Source organism: Protopterus annectens, chromosome 9.part0 (genome assembly GCF_019279795.1).
Source record: "Protopterus annectens isolate FY-2018-M chromosome 9.part0, PAN1.0, whole genome shotgun sequence".
In the NCBI taxonomy this organism is placed as follows: Eukaryota; Metazoa; Chordata; order Ceratodontiformes; family Protopteridae; genus Protopterus; species Protopterus annectens.
The window spans coordinates 1,787,207,828-1,787,223,841 of NC_056743.1; the positions used below are offsets into that span (position 1 = coordinate 1,787,207,828).

The window sequence follows — 16,014 nt, forward strand, 5'->3', positions numbered from 1 at the left end:
TGTCCGAACTGGATAGCCGACTGCAGGGCTGCCTGACGACAGGACAACCCACTTGTTATGACTGCAGATGCATCCATGAAGGACATCCAGACCTTTCAACACTTTCTGGGTTTAAGGCACTTATGAACTTCATTGTAGGACATACAAACCTGAGAAAGTAGGTGCTGCAGTAGTTGCAGTCACCACATGTTCAGAAATTACTAAAGGTATCAGATCCCTGTCATCAAGTTCTGGAGTAGTGGATAGTCCCCACTGATCTCAGCACAAGTCTTCCTTACTAGCAGCCAAACTTGCTGCTGGTTCTGACAATGGATGCTTCACCAGCATGGTGGCCAGCCCCCTGCAGCTCCTTCACAGTTTGTGGAAAACAGTCCTACTTGAACAGAAATCTCCAAATAAACCAAACTGAGGTGTAAGCAGTATCTATTGCCATTATGGCCTTGATAGGCTAGATAAATCCATAGGTCTTATGCTTCAGTCTAACAAACAATGGGGGGCATATAATCATACTCCTTCGGGAAAGGAGCAATAGGACTCTAACAATGGATCACAAGCAAAGGCACCATGTTTTTTGCTATTCATATTCTGGGAGAACTAAACATGCTGCTGAATTCCCTATGTCACTTCCTCAAGCCCTCTCCAAAATTCAGGAGTCCTGCTTGGCCCCATCAGTAAGCTGTTTACCACCCAGCAGAATGATGTACCTCCCCTCATTTGGTTTGTTTCACCACGGCAAATTGAGAAAGTAATATGTGCCTTTCTGACATGGGAAATTTTTCATGCCCAATTGCAAAATTCAAACAAACAAAAGTAAAGCTCAAACTCCTCTATCGTAGTCAAGAAGAGTGCTTTTTCAGGCTTGCAGATACTCAGCAGTACAGGAAACCTTTATGGTACAACACAATTAAGTCTCCTCCTCCCTCACCTGGGGAGATTACACTAACATAGGGCATCAATTCTTGATTTGATCCCTTAAACCTACTAATTCTCAGCTGTGATATAAGAGATGAATGAAGTTATTAGGAAGCCTTCTATGTGAACAGATAGTCTTGTCAAGTGGAAGAGGTTCTCCATTTGAATTGACTTATCTTATGCCTTCCCAGTTCAGTCAGTATGCAGATGGTTCTAACTTCTCAGGCAGCTGTATAACCTGAACTGAACAAAACAGCATTCAAGGAGTAAATCACCCTTGAGAAACAAACCAGAATTTCAAACAAACTCTCATGAGCGACCCAATGACAGAGCTCAGTTCTTAAAGACTCACACTAGTGCTTTCACGCTTTCCCCACTTCTTCAGGTGTAACAAACAATGACTGTTTGTTACACCTGAACAAGCGCAGAAAGCGTGAAAGCACTAGTGTGAGTGTTTACCTTAAGAAATAATTGAGCTCTGCCTATGGTTAAGCTCCTAAGAGTTGTACAACCCGGGTTTCCATTATGCCAAAGTCAGGATGTCAACTATTTCTGCCCATCATGGCCCATCACTGCACCACTAATCAAACAATTCTTTAAAGGGCTTCTGCTTCTCTTTTTCTTCTGAAGGACTACTTATCTCCACTGTGAATGACAGGTTTGGACATCTCACATTCAAGATTGCTGGCTCATCATTGCTGAAGCTCATCTCTTGGAAGCTGCTTGCCCTGTGGCTACCAGTGCTTCAGACCCTTAGCCATGGGCAACCACATCTGCTCCTTCAGAAGAATTTATTTACTTAGTTACCAGAGTAGGTGGGTTTGCTTGTTATCCAAGTAGGCAAGCTGGTCTTAAGACTTTTTCATGCATGACTTGAGCCAAAGTCCACAAAAATTACATAAAATAGTGTATAATAAAAGTTAAGACAGTGCACAAACCAGTAAAAGTATCATAATGAAGATAAATATCAAGTAAATAACACGTACAGAATAATGAAAAAAGAGTTATGTACTTAACATAACTTGTCGTCTGAGTTATCCTATGTCATTATTCCTCTCAGTAGGGTCTTGGATTCGACATCACATCCAAGCCGGCAACTTTAGCTTAGACAGATGCAAGGCTTGAGCTCTTCCCTCTCCCATAATCCCCTGCAGCCCTCTAACCCTCAGATCAAGTTTGGTGGCATAGTTACCATCACTGCGACCAGAAAATAGAAAGGAAAGAATCCTAGACCCTACAATACTCCAGCTTCCACAGATGAACCAACAAGGAAGGGGATGGTGGGAGGGAAATGTGAGGAATGATGATGTAGGATAACACAGATGCCAAGTTATGGTAAGTACATAATTCTTTATGTGATGTTATCCATGTCATTATTCCTCACAAAAGGGTCAGAATCCCCAGCTACTATACACTCTGGGAGGCCTCAAGGAAGGACATGCTGGAGCACTGTGGAGCCAAAGGAAGCCCTGTCCTGGAAACCAAATCCAGCTTATAATGAAAAATAAAGGTGTGAGGAATAGACCAAGTGGCAGCAGCACAATTCTCATCAGTACAGAGTTTGGCCATGCAGGCTGAGGAAATAGCCACAGACATAGTAGAATTAGCTCCAACCTTTCCCAGAACTTCAAGATACTTGTTGGCATAGACTGTGGAGACACAGCTGGACATCCATTTAGAGATAGTCACTTTAGAAACAAGAAGGCCTTGTCTATTTAGGGAAAAAGACACAAAGAGCTGTTATGACTTGTGAAACTCCTTAGTTCTATGCAGATAAAATCACAATTGCTTGTGTACATCCAAAGCATGCAGAATGTACTCTTCTTTACTGGAATAATTGGGGAAAAAAAACTGGATAGACTGATTCAGACTGGATTCAGTAGAAACCTTGGGCAAAAAGGATATATTTGTGGTAAGAGACAATATCTTTGTGAAAGACTATATACATAGAAGCAACTAAAAGGGCTTGCAGCTCAGACACCCTCTTGGCCAAGGTTATGGCCACTAGGAAGGCCGTTTTCCAAGACAAGAATTTGAAATTAAACAAACTCACAGGTTCAAATGGTCTCTGAGTCGAGATTGCAGCACTAAGGTTAAATCCTAATGAGGCTAGGGATCCTTAACTGGTGTCCTAGAAGGAAAATGTCTTTCATGAAGGGTCTACAGTGTCTGGAAGAGAACATACGTTCACAACTCCCACGAAAATTGGAAAATCGCAGCCAACTGAAGCTTTATAGTAGAAAAACTTGCCCCTTCCTGAAAAAAGTGAGGACAAGACCAAGAGACTACTTGACACAGAAGTAGAAAAAGGGTCCAGATTCATGCTCTTAGCCCAGATAGAAAACCTTCTCCATTTGCTACTATAAACTTTTCTGGTGGAAGGTTTTTGGGAGGCTAGGATTATTCTTGATGGAGGAAGCTAGTCTGGACCGCTGAAAAATCACTGGAACAGGAGAAACAATGTGGAAAGATGATGCATTAAAAGACTGTGAAGACAGAGCCCCTGAGGATGGGAGAGCAGATCCGAAGGTGAACCAGTATCCAAGGAGGATACTTCAGATGAGACCTTAGGAAGGTAAACCACAGCTGATGAGGCCAGAAGGGGCAATGACGATCAGGGATGTCCTCGGGTGTTGTTTTCTCTACAAAACTTTGGGGATAAGGGGAATAAGGAGGGTAAGCGTACAGGAGACCTGGAGGCCAATCGTGGACTACAGCATCCCTCAGTGACTCCCCAGGTGGCGGGGAATCAGGGTGAAGTATATGCTGCATTTGTTTTTGGTAGGTTAGGCAAAGAGATTGCAGCATGGTTGACCCCAGAGGTCAAAGATCTGCTTTGCCGCCATTGGATTGAGGGACCACTAGTGAGGACTCAATATGGTTCTGCTGAGCTTGTCGGCAAACACGATGGAGACCCTGGATATATGTGCTTCAGGAGGAAAGTGTCTGGAGGACATCAACCATTCTCACACTCTTATAGCCTCTCTGCACAACAGGTAAGATCGCGTTCCCCTCATTTGTTGATATACAGACCACTGCCATGTTGTCTGAATTGCAACCATCCCCAAAGGAAGACAATCCTGAAAGACTTGCAACATTAGTAGGACTTCTCATTTCTAAAACGTTCATGTGCAATTTGGTCTCTAAGGGGGACAACATGCCTTGAAATGCTCTCCCCTGGAAATGCCCCTCCCACCCCACCAAGGAAGTGTCTGTGGTCACCATGGCCTTCGGCAGAGGGAGTGAAAACGGCCTGTCTAGAATGAGATCCTTAGAGTGAAGCCACCAAAGGAGGTGTCGTCTGCACAATGGCGTTAATTTTACGGACATGGACATAGGCTGAGACAGAACAGACCACTGAACTGCCAAGGTCCATTGTAGAACTCACCTATGGTACCTTGCCAATGGCACAAGCTGTACGGCCATGGCCATGGATACTAGGGTCAAAAGAATCAAGTGGACTGGAGGATTCAAAATATTTAAGACTTGCATGACCTGCTCCTGGATCAGCTGTACACTGCAAGGAGGTAATGCGGCAATTTTCTAGACGGAGTCTAGCTGGACTCCTATAAACTCAATTTTTGCATCAGAAGCAGATTTGACTTAGAGAGGTTCACTGTTATCCCCAATTGGCTGAACAGGATTAGGATATAGCAGATGGCTTGTGACAGTCTATGCCTCACTGGTGCCATGAAGAGCCAAATGTCAAGGTACAGAAACATCTGGAATCCCTGCAGCCTAAGGTGAGCAGTCACCACTGCCATACATTTGGTAAACATTCGGGGGGGGGGCTGTGGTGAGTCCAAAGGGCAGGTCTCTGAACTGGTAATGATTGGCCCCTAATCTTAATAGAAGGTGTCTCCTCGACCGCCTATCTATCTTGATGTGATAGTAGGTGTCCTGGAGATCCACTGAGCATATCCAGTTGTCCTTGCAAAACAGAGGCAGAATGGACTGAACATTTCAATGTCCAGAACTTGAACTTCTTGGCTGACAGATTCAATTCACTGAGGTCCAGAATAGAACACAGGTCCCTGGTCTTCTCTGGCAATAAAAAGAAGTGAGAGTACATTCTGGATCCTCTTTGTCCAAGTCGTACCTCTTGGATGGCTCTTTATGAAAATGTTGAGCTTGAAGGCTAACTCCCTCTGACGGGGTGGTACATCAGGGAGATGTCTTTGTATTGAAGGGGGATGGAAAAGGGGAATGAAATAACCCCTGGAAACAATGTCAAACACCAACTGATTGGAGGTAATGCTTATCCAGGCTAGTGGGTGATGGAAAAGATGACCCTCTGACTGCCTCCAGGGCAGGTCAGTCAGACAACGCTTCATGAGCTCTGAAAGGGCTGCTCACAGAAAGCACCCTGGAACCTTGATTTTGCAAAACCCCCACTGCCTCTAGGGTGGCGTCTACTGTTGAATCTGCTCCCCCTGTCTCTGGAAGAGGAATCATCAGGAGAATCCTGGAAGGAAGACTGTGACCTCTGGAACCACATCTTCTTACCTTCTCACGGAGTTTTGGAAAATGACCTCTGAGTAGTAGAAAACTTGATCCCAACCACGAACCAGGTCTTCCCTTCCTGCTCACTATGGCTTAGCGAGTCTTTCACAGAATGTCCAAAGAGGGTGTACTCGTCAAAGGGAGCACTGGTAAAAGACGCTTTGAAAGCCTCCACAAACCCGCATAGTTGTAACCCAGCCTGCTGCCTTTTAGCTATGCCAGTACCTGCCAACTCAGAGGTAGCTTCCGCTACACTGGAAATTAATGTCATCGAGGAATTAGTGACAACTCTGTACGGGAAGTAGTGCTTTCTTTGACAACGTCCCTTTGAAGGTGGGTGAAGTGTGCCAGGTAATTAATTGTCCTCAGTCCAAAGGCAGTTGAGCCAAATATACGCTTCCCATGCCAGTCAATCACCAGTGACTCCCTGTTCAAAGGCTGGACCATGGAGCTCTGCTCTGCCAGGTCTTTTTGCTGGCAGCAGCAAAGTACAGTTTTGTACCTACCATAAATGTAGATGTCCGATAGATATGCAACTGCAGTCATAACATATGGGTTGTCCTGCCTCAGGCAGCCCTCGGTCGGCCGAATTCCAAAGTCTGGGTCCGGCATCAACTGGTGTCGCCTCCTCTCCGACGTCACAACGGCTGGAGTATAAAGGCATCGGCCGACGCCATCTTCTTCAGTGTTTCTTGCCCCAGATGCCAGGTGCCCTCCTAGGAAGGCTAAATTTGGTGAATGGATAAACAATTCCAGACATGCACAACAGTAATAAACAGATACACCATAGGAGATACCCCCAGCTAATAGGAATAGGGGTAGGGACCCATAAAGAAAGTTGCAGAGGGGTAGGAGGGTGGGAAAATCCGACTGCAGTTGCATATCTATCGGACATCTACATTTATGGTAGGTACAAAACTGTACTATGTCCTTCAAGAATGCAACTGCAGTCATAACATATGGGTTGAATACCATAGCCAAGCTGGGGGTGGATGGAACTAAGAGAGGGATGGTGTAGCTAAAATGCCCTGCAGGACTGCCGAAGCAAAGCCTGCTCGGGATCTGGAGTATAAGGGCAGGTTGTAGTGCATGGTAAATGTATGCATGGAGCTCCATGTAGCAGCCTCTAAAATGTCCTTTGTTGCCACTCCTCTTAAGAAAGCTGTGGATGTGGCTATAGCTCTGGTGGAATGTGGCCTAATATTGGCTGGCACACCTTTTCCATGGCAAGAGTAGCAGAATCTGATGCAGTGTCCAATCCATTTTGAGATTGTTTGTTTGGAGATTGCTTTTCCTTGTACTCCAGCAGCATAGGCTACAAACAGTTGGTCAGACTTTCTGGTGGCCTTAGTTCTGTCCAAGTAGTAGCGTAGTTGCCTGTGTATGTCCAAAGTATGCAGCAGTTTTTCCCCCCTATTTTGAGGATTGGGAAGAAAGTAGGCAGGTGAATAGCTTGATTTAGAGACACCCTGGAAATAACTTTTGGCATGAATGTAGGATTGGTTCTTAGAGAAACTCTGTCCTGATGAAAAATGAGGAAGGGAGGCACTGCCATGAGTGCCTGTATCTCCGAGACTCTTCTTGCAGATGTGACTGCCAATAGAAAGACCGTTTTCCATGATAGAAATTGCATTTCTGAAGTTGCTGCTGGCTCAAAAGGAGGAAGAGTTAATTTTTTCCAAAACAAAATTGAGGTCCAATGCAGGTACTGGCTGTTTTCTGGGAGGTTTGATATTCTTTATCCCACTTAGGAACTGTCTTAGCAAAGGATGTGAAAACAGTGGTGGGTCACAGTTGTACTTTGCTGAGATTGCTGAGGTGTGAATCTTTATAGAAGAGTATGAGAGTCCAGTATGAAACATTTCTGCCAAGTATTCTAATATCTGAGGTATACTCAGTAATGATGTGTCCTGACCCCTGTTGGCATTCCAGATGCTGAATCTCTTCCACTTGGCTGAATAGGTTTTTCTGGTGGAAGGTCTGCGTGCTTCCAGTAAGATCTCTTGAACTGTTTTGGAAAGAGAGTTAGCTAGGGGAGTCATGGTAACCTCCAGGCTGTCAGATGCAATGTTTTCAGGTTTTGATGGACAGTCCTGTAATTGTGTTGTGTTAGAAGCAGGGGCCATAGGGTCAGAGGCCACAGTCTGGTCCGAGTTATGCTCAACAGCAGTGGGTACCAGTGTTGCCTTGGCCAGTCTGGAGCTATCAAAATGCCTGCTGGTTGCTCTGCTTTGATCTTCAGTATCACCTTGGTCAGCAGAGGTAGAGGAGGGAATGCATACATTTTCAGGGAATTCCAGCTGAAGGAGAGAGCATCCATTTTCCAAGCTAGAGGATGGTGGGTCCTTGTGCAGAACTTTTCCAGGTGATGATTTAAGTGGGAAGCAAAGAGATCTACGTCCGGTCTTCCCCATGTCTTTGTTAGTTGTGAGAAAATGTGAGGATGCAGCATCCATTCATGTGGATCCAAAAAATTTCTGCTCAGGTTGCCCGCCAGTACATTGTCCTTGAATGGCACAAACTGGGATTGCAAATGTATCTTCAGACTCAGGGATTTTTCCCAGAGAAGCATTGTTAGTCTGCAGAGGGGATAAGAATGAATGCCTCCCTGCTTGTTTATATACCACATGACAGTGGTGTTGTCTGTCCTTATTAGCAAATGTCCTTGTTGTAGTGTTTTTTCGAAAGTCTCGATTGCATGTATCACTGCCAACATCTCTTTTTGGTTTATGTGCAGATGTCTTTCCTTTGGTGTCCATAGACCTTGAATGCATCTGCCCTCCATGTGCGCCCCCCATCCATGATCTGAGGCATCTGTTGTAATCATTTGACCTGCCTGAGGTCTGTTGAAAGACATGCCTTTGTTTAACTGACTTGCTTGAGCCCACCACAAAAATTCCTTTTGCAGACATGGAATAAGTGGGATTACGTCCTCTAGGCTTTGGCTGTGTTGGGACCATAAGCTTTTTAAACACCATTGCAGCTTTCTCATATGAAGTCTTGCCAAAGGTATCAGAAGAATGCAAGATGCCATGAACCCCAGGGCCTGCAGGATTTTCCTTGCAGTCAGCTGGGAGAGTTTTGCTAGGCCTTTGAAGTACTCTGGTAACTGCTGTTGTTTTTCCTCTGAGGTAGGCCATTTGAGTTTCTGTGTCCAGTTTGGCTCCTAGGAAAATAATCTGTTGGGATGGCAGTAGTCTTGACTTCTGAATGTTGACTGTGTATCCCAAGGCCTGCAGAAGTTGAATGACATAGTCCAAGTTTGCTTTTAAGGTTTGTTTGTTGTCTGCTTGTATGAGGCAGTCGTCCAGGTAGGGGTATATTTGAATCCCCTGGAGTCTGCAGTGTGTCACTACTGATGCCAGGCATTTCGTGAACACTCTGGGCGCAGTAGATAAGCCAAACGGCAATGCTGAGAATTGATAATGCTCTGTTCCTGCAAGAAATCTGAGGTATCTTCTGCAGCTTTGTCTGACTGGGACATGCAGGTATGCCTCCTTGAGGTCCAGAGTGACCAGCCAAGACCCCTTGCCCAGTATGGGAAGGAGTTGCTTCAGCGTCAGCATTTTGAACTTTGGCACAATAAGAAAAGTATTTAGAGTTGACAAGTCCAGTATAGGTCTCCATTTGTTTTCTTTTCTTGGAACAAGGAACAGTCTTGAATAAAATCCCTGGCCTTGTTCCTGAGGAGGAACCCTTTCTATTGCTTTCATACTTAACAGCTTTGATACTTGAGTGAGTGCCTCTGCCCTTTGATGATGTGGCAGGTTTGGCATGCCTTGTCTTATTGGTAAAATATGGAAGTGGAATCTGTAACCCTTGTCTATTAAATCCAGAATCCATTTGTCCTTGGTTAAGATATGCCAGTTTTTTTGAGAATAAGGATAATTTTCCGCCCAAAGGTGCTTCTCTTTGAGCCTTTGTAGGCGGTATGAAAGTCAAGTCATTGTGATTGTCCTTGTGGTGCAGCTGGGCTGTCTGCGCCACTTCTTTGATTTGTAGGTTGCCATTGGCGGCCCCTGTAGGATCCTCGGTATTGCCCTCTACCTCGGGCATGCCTGCTTTTTCCCCTTTGAAACTTGTCAGAGCCTGGGAAGGACCAATTCTTTGAAGGCCAGTTTCTGCTGAATCTGGGTGGCTGAACCTGAAGGAAATCCTTGACTGTCTGTACTGACTTAGCTTTTTCCTCAATGGACTTCAACACATCTTGTGCATTAGCACCAAAAAGCTTCTGTTTTTCCAGAGGTGCATCAAGTAACTTTACTTTAACATGGTCAGGCAAAGACTGATCTTTTAACCAAGCATGTCTACGTATCACAGCCCCAGTCATAGCTGCCCTACATGAAGCTTCCAATGCATCATAACCACACTGAAGAAAATGGTTGTTAACCTGCTGAGTGTTATGTATATGTTCCTGCAATGCCTTTCTATCAATAGGCTCAGGAGAGGCTAATTTTTCTGTAAATCATCCAGTAAAAAATCCTGGTACTGAAACATGTGAAAAAGGCAGTTAAGTGACCTCATGGCTAGGGTGGTTGAGGTATAAACTTTTTTACCCCATCTCTCCAGGGACCTAGCTTCCCTGTCCGCTGGCAGTGGATTTTTGGCAGTGGAAGTAGCCACTCCCTTGGGGCCCTGTGAAATAGTTTCTAGATCCACAGAGTGGGCCTTAAAGAGATGCTTGTGAGTGTCAGGGACCTTATAATATCTGTCTGGCTTGACAGGAGCAGGGGGGAGAGAATCAGGGTTAGCACTGGAATCCGAGAAAACATCATCCAAAACATCCATAACTGGAGGAATAGCTAAAGGTCTGTGCTGGGGAAGCTTGAGGAAGGTACGCAGCCATTTCCTGGAATCAGAGAATTCCTGACCCTGTCATTTAAAATGTTCCCTCATAGAGTGCAGGACTTCACCAAACGAGAAATCCTCTGGAGAGGAGGCAGAGGGAATTGATTCCACTGCATCAGAGTCCTCGTAGGCCTGGAAGGATTCTTCTTGGGTATCAGAATGCTCAGAATCCCCAGAGGCATCATCTGAAGAGAGGTTGTCAGCCTGCTCAGTTCTGGGCCTTTTCTCTGCAGGTGGCTGAGAACCTCTGTCAGGATGAGGCTGAGACCCCCTTATAAGAGAAATAAGATCTGCAGCAAGAGACATGATCTGTTTATCAGAGGAAGGGGCCTGAGCAGTAGGTTTAGGATGGGCCTTGGCCTGGCTGGCGGCCTTAGCACGTGCAAAGGCCTTGATGGACATGGATACAGGAGGCCTAGCAGCCCCACATGCAGGAGTAACCTTGTCTACAGAAATGGTGTCGGGTAGATCCAAAACTTCGGTTTCCGGAGGAAAATCAACAACCGGCACCGGAGAGATCTCCGAGACCGAAGGTCGTGTTAACGCTGTGTCGTCGGCCTGGAGCGGTTGAATTACCGCTTCCGAAGGGACCGAAGCACTAGCGGAGGGTTTAGGAGTAGCATCGGTGGTGGACGCGGGCCGAGGATGTCGGTCCCGGTCCTTTCGTTTTTTGGCAGATTGAGTTGTCGGTTGATCCGACGGCATGATATACGCGAAAGATTCACCGAAAAAGTCTTCAGCGAATTCTGCCCGGCGCCTGAGTGCGCGCTTATTAAAGCAAGCACAGGCAGCACAGGCCGAGACGTCGTGGTCTGGGCCCAGGCAAGGAAGGCAGTAAGAATGGAAGTCCTTATGAGGTATTTGTTTACCACAAGACAAACAATTATTAACTTTCTCAATTTGTTCTGACATCGGCTGAGGCAAGAAAAAATGTTCCCCAATGGGGTACTTAGCTTTTAGATGACTTCGGTACTGAAAACACAGGAGCTGACCAACCGGCACTTGCGAACTGCTTCTGCTTCGGGCACCGCGCGGCAAGAAAGACTGGAGAAGATGGCGTCGGCCGATGCCTTTATACTCCAGCCGTTGTGACGTTGGAGAGGCGGCGACACCAGCCGACGCCGGACCCAGACTTTGGAATTCGGCCGACCGAGGGCTGCCTGAGGCAGGACAACCCATATGTTATGACTGCAGTTGCATTCTTGAAGGACATCCACAATGACATTAGCCGGGACTGCTTTACTCCAAAAGGTCAGTCCACGGGAGGACTAAGAAACTTGCCAGCTCCCTCAGGTACTGGTTCCACAGTGTCGGGTTCCTTCCAAGCCCTGTTGGCAATAAGATCCACCAAATCATCAGCGGGCAGGGGGGGGCACACCCAGGAAGTAGATGAGCCCATCCCAAAAGCCTTCAGGAACACAGGCTCCTCCAAAAATGGGGGTTGGTTACACCATCTGCCCTTTTGTCTAAGGATCTCCAGGATGTCCCCAAAGAGACAGTCGGATGGAGATCTGGGGGACCCATCTCCTTCATCAAGGTCTGTGTCCTCTGTGAGGGACTCCATGGATGAGTCCAAGTGACTCCTCTTGCACTTTCTCTTACAACCTGCCTCCTCCATGGGTGGCTCCGAGGAGGACTTGGAAGAAGTGGGGATCCAGTGAGGGGATGAAGCCCCCTGAAGGCTAGTACAGGAGGGCGTACCCTGGACAGGATGTGAGGTCTCATCACCCAAGGTAGAGAGGGGTAAGGGTAGACCCAGAGGGGTGGCAGGTGATGCTCCAGTCCTGGAGAAGATCCTCTCTACCACCCTGAAGGCCAACGGGCTGGAAGAGGTACTCATACCATTCCTGGAAGGTGAAGCCACCTGGAAAGAAATAACGGATTCCCACATAGCCCCATGGCTCCCTGATGATACTGGTCCTGAGCTGTTTAGGGTCGAGGCCCCCAGGAGTAAGAATTGGTCCCAAAAGGCCTGGACCAGACCCTGCCCCCAGGGAGCCACCGCCAAACACTCCGGCATGGGGCCCACTCCAATCCAAGGGCAGAGGAACAGAGCAGGCTGGGGACCCTGACTAAGTCGAGAAAAAGGGGAGACTCAAAACTGTCAGGGTCCTGAGATTCCGAAGCCCTTGGAGTCAGAAGAGGAGAATAGTGACCTGGGATTGGAGAGACTCTCTTAGCCGGGTGGGGTCGCCAGAAGCCCCAACTCTATCTGGGCTTTGAGGAAGCTCCTCATCATCCTGTCCATATCCGACGGGAACAAGCTCCTGGAAGATCTGGTGGAAGTGGATGAATGAGTAGACTTAGCTATGGATCCAAGCTTGGAATCTGACAATTTGCATCTAATTTCTGGAGTTCGGTTCTGAGGTCTAGGAAACAAATGCCTGGAGGGATCCAGGTGAACTTGAATCCTCTATAACTATAGGGGGACCTGACACACCTGTCGGATCCGAAGTTCGAAAGGTAGAAGCAATCTGATCTGATGTACTGGTCGGATCTGAGGCTGGTCTGGTCTTGACTGGATCTGAGTGCTTCAGATCACAGGAGGCCCTGGATCCAGTAGAAGGATTCAAAGCCTAGGATCCGACAATCTCGGATCCAATATAGCCTTGGCTGGAATCAGATTCGGAGATCTAGGATCCGACAGCCTAGTTTCTTGGAAGAAGAATCCCCTGAAGAAATAGGAGGGGGCTTTCATTAGGGATCAGAAGAGGAGACCTGGGGGGAGGGAGACATAACGACCCCCCTGCGCCATACCTTTTAGTAATAATTTGTTGCAGAGCTCCGCTAAGGCCCTGGAATTGAATGCAGAACAAACACAGTATTCAACCTCCGGGTAAGGACCCCCTAAACACTACAAGCACTTCACATGCGAGTCGGAATTGGGCATCTTCCAACTGCATGAGGAACACTTCTTAAACCTGGAGGGTTTCTCAAACATAACGAAGTACTAAAAAAACACACAAGCACAAACACTACTCTAAAAGAACCACAGACTAAAAATAAGCTTAAGAAGAAAAAGGCTCCAAACACCTGATATACAGGAAGGAAAAAACTACCTACACTATCCAAATAACTAGGTCGTCTAAGCGAGGGGGGGGGGGTAAGAAACAACTACTGCAGTTAAAGCTAAGATTAAATCAGGTTGAATGCAAGTTTGAAAAAGCACTTACCTGTCACCACTTGAGCGACAGACAATTATCATGTCTGTAGCAGAACAAGGCAAAAAAGATCTGAGGGGTAGAGGGCAGCAGGGGATTATGGGACACGGAGGAGCTTGAGCCTTCGATCTGTCTAAACTAAAGTTGCCAGCTTGGATCCAATGTCAGATCCAAGACTCTGCTATGAGAAATAATGACATGGATAACATCAGACCAAATACTATAAATTACTAACCTAATAAAATGAAATATGACTTAAATTTAAACAAGTAAAATACAAGAAAAAACATCTAAATCAAGTTAAGTTGGCAAACTGGGAGATATGGAACCTTTAAAATGTGTAACATTGCTGAGGTTTGGGATATGAAGAGACAGAATTCCAGAGTACCGAATTCTATTTACAGAATAAGAAGTTATGTACTCACCATAACGTTCCATCTGAGTAGGTAAACTTCATTGTCTGCAACCTGTGGAACCTGTGGGATACGGATCCGATCTCAGATCCGAGCCGGCAACTTTACAAAGCTTAGATCCGAGCTCCTAGCTCCTCCCCTTACCCATAATCCCCTGCCAACCCTGACTGACCTCAGATCAAGTTTGCCCGCAACCACTATAGTAGACAACTAACTACATTATCAGAAAGGGTACATCACTATATGTCATGAAACACATCTGAAGGTCAGGGGGACGGAGAGGGGGAACGGTTGCAGACAAATGAAGTTTACCTACTCAGATGGAACGTTATGGTGAGTACATAACTTCTTAATCTGAAGTAGTTAACTTCATTTGGTCTGCAACCTGTGGGACAGAGTCCCCAGCTACCTAAACCTTGGGCGGCCTTCATGGAAGGATATTCTGGAGCACTGCGGAGCCAAAAGAAGTTCTCCCTCTGGAGATGATGTCCAATTTATGATTGATGAAGGTACGAGATGAGGCCCAAGGGGCTGCTGAACAGATATCATCCAAGGAAACCCTGGATTTAAAGGCGGCAGATGTAGCCATAGCCCTAGTTGAGTGGGCACGAACTCCTCGAGGTGCGGGCCTGCCGGAATTTTGATAAGCCGTGATGATACACTGTGAAATCCATTTCGATAAGGAAACTTTCGAGACTGGTTTACCTAGATTAAATTTGGCAAAGGAGACAAACAGCTGGTCGGATTGTCTATGACCAGATGTCCTATGAATGTAAAATCTAAGTTGTCTATGCACGTCCAAAGAATGTAATCTGTACTCCCCTTTGTTCTGGTAGTTAGGAAAGAAGACCGGCAAATTGATAGATTGGTTAATATTAGATTCAGAAACTACCTTCGGGAGAAAGGAGGGATTGGTCCTGAGGTAAACCCTATCCTTGTGAAAAGCTAAGTATGGGGGTTTCACAGAAAGAGCTTGTAATTCAGACACTTCTGGCTGAAGTAATAGCCACTAGAAAGGCTGTTTTCCAAGACAAATATTTGAGGTCTACTGAAGCCGCAGGTTGGTTAATATTAGATTCAGAAACTACCTTCGGGAGGAAGGAGGGATTGGTCCTGAGGTAAACCCCATCCTTGTGAAAAGCTAAGTATGGGGGTTTCACAGAAAGAGCTTGTAATTCAGACACTCTCCTGGCTGAAGTAATAGCCACTAGAAAGGCTGTTTTCCAAGACAAATATTTGAGGTCTACTGAAGCCACAGGTTCGAAGGGAGGGGCCATCAAGGCTTGTAATACTAAGGTCAAATCCCATGGAGGTACCGCTTCCTTTATTGGAGGCCTAAGTAGAAAGGTGCCCTTTAGGAACGCTTTGCACAATTTTGTAGTAATCAAATGACCCATTTCAGTACCTATGTGATAATGAGAGATAGCTGGTAACTGAACCTTAACCGTAAAACAGCTAGCTCCGTCATTAAAAAGTCCTGAAAGAAAATCCAGCACCACAGGCAAGGGGGCTGTAAAAGGATGCAAATTATGGTGTTCCGCCCAGATAGAGAAACGCTTCCATTTACTACCATAGACCTGCCTAGTAGAGGGCTTGTGCGCTGCTAATAGGATAGTTTTAACTGGAGATGAGATACCGGGAGTCCTAGCTACAAGTGGAACTGGAGCAGCCACGCCGTAAGCTTGAGGCTGACCAGGTCGGGAAGTGGGAGCCCCAGGGGGTGGGAAATTAGATCCGGAAGGGGATCTAGAATCCAGGGCGGATTTGCTCGATGAGACCAGAGGTAAGGGAACCAAGCTTGGCGAGGCCAAATTGGGGCAATGAGGATCATCCTGCTCCCCAACCGACTGGCTTTCTGAAGGAGTTTCAGCATGAGGGGAAGAGGAGGGTAGGCATAGAGAAGACCGGGTGGCCAAGCATGCATCAAGGCGTCCCTCGGGGCTTCCCCGGCAGGGGGAATGAGAGCGAAGTAATTGTTGCATTTCGTGTTTGAGGGAGATGCGAAGAAATCGCAACAGGGCTGCCCCCAAATGGCAAAAATTCGACTCGCTACTTGAGGATTGAGGGGCCACTCATAAGGTGAAAGGATGGTGCAACTCAGTCTGTCCGCCAGGATGTTGGTCCGTCCCGGAATGTGCGTTGCAATGAGAAAGTGGTTGGTGGAGATCGCCCATTCC

General features: G+C 46.5%; 1 protein-coding gene across 1 annotated transcript in view; it reads right to left on the bottom strand.

Annotated features, from left to right (window-relative positions):
- Positions 1-16,014, bottom strand: part of FARSA (phenylalanyl-tRNA synthetase subunit alpha) — a 529,543-nt gene that overhangs the window by 299,765 nt on the left and 213,764 nt on the right. The gene's annotated exons all lie outside the window — the stretch shown is intronic.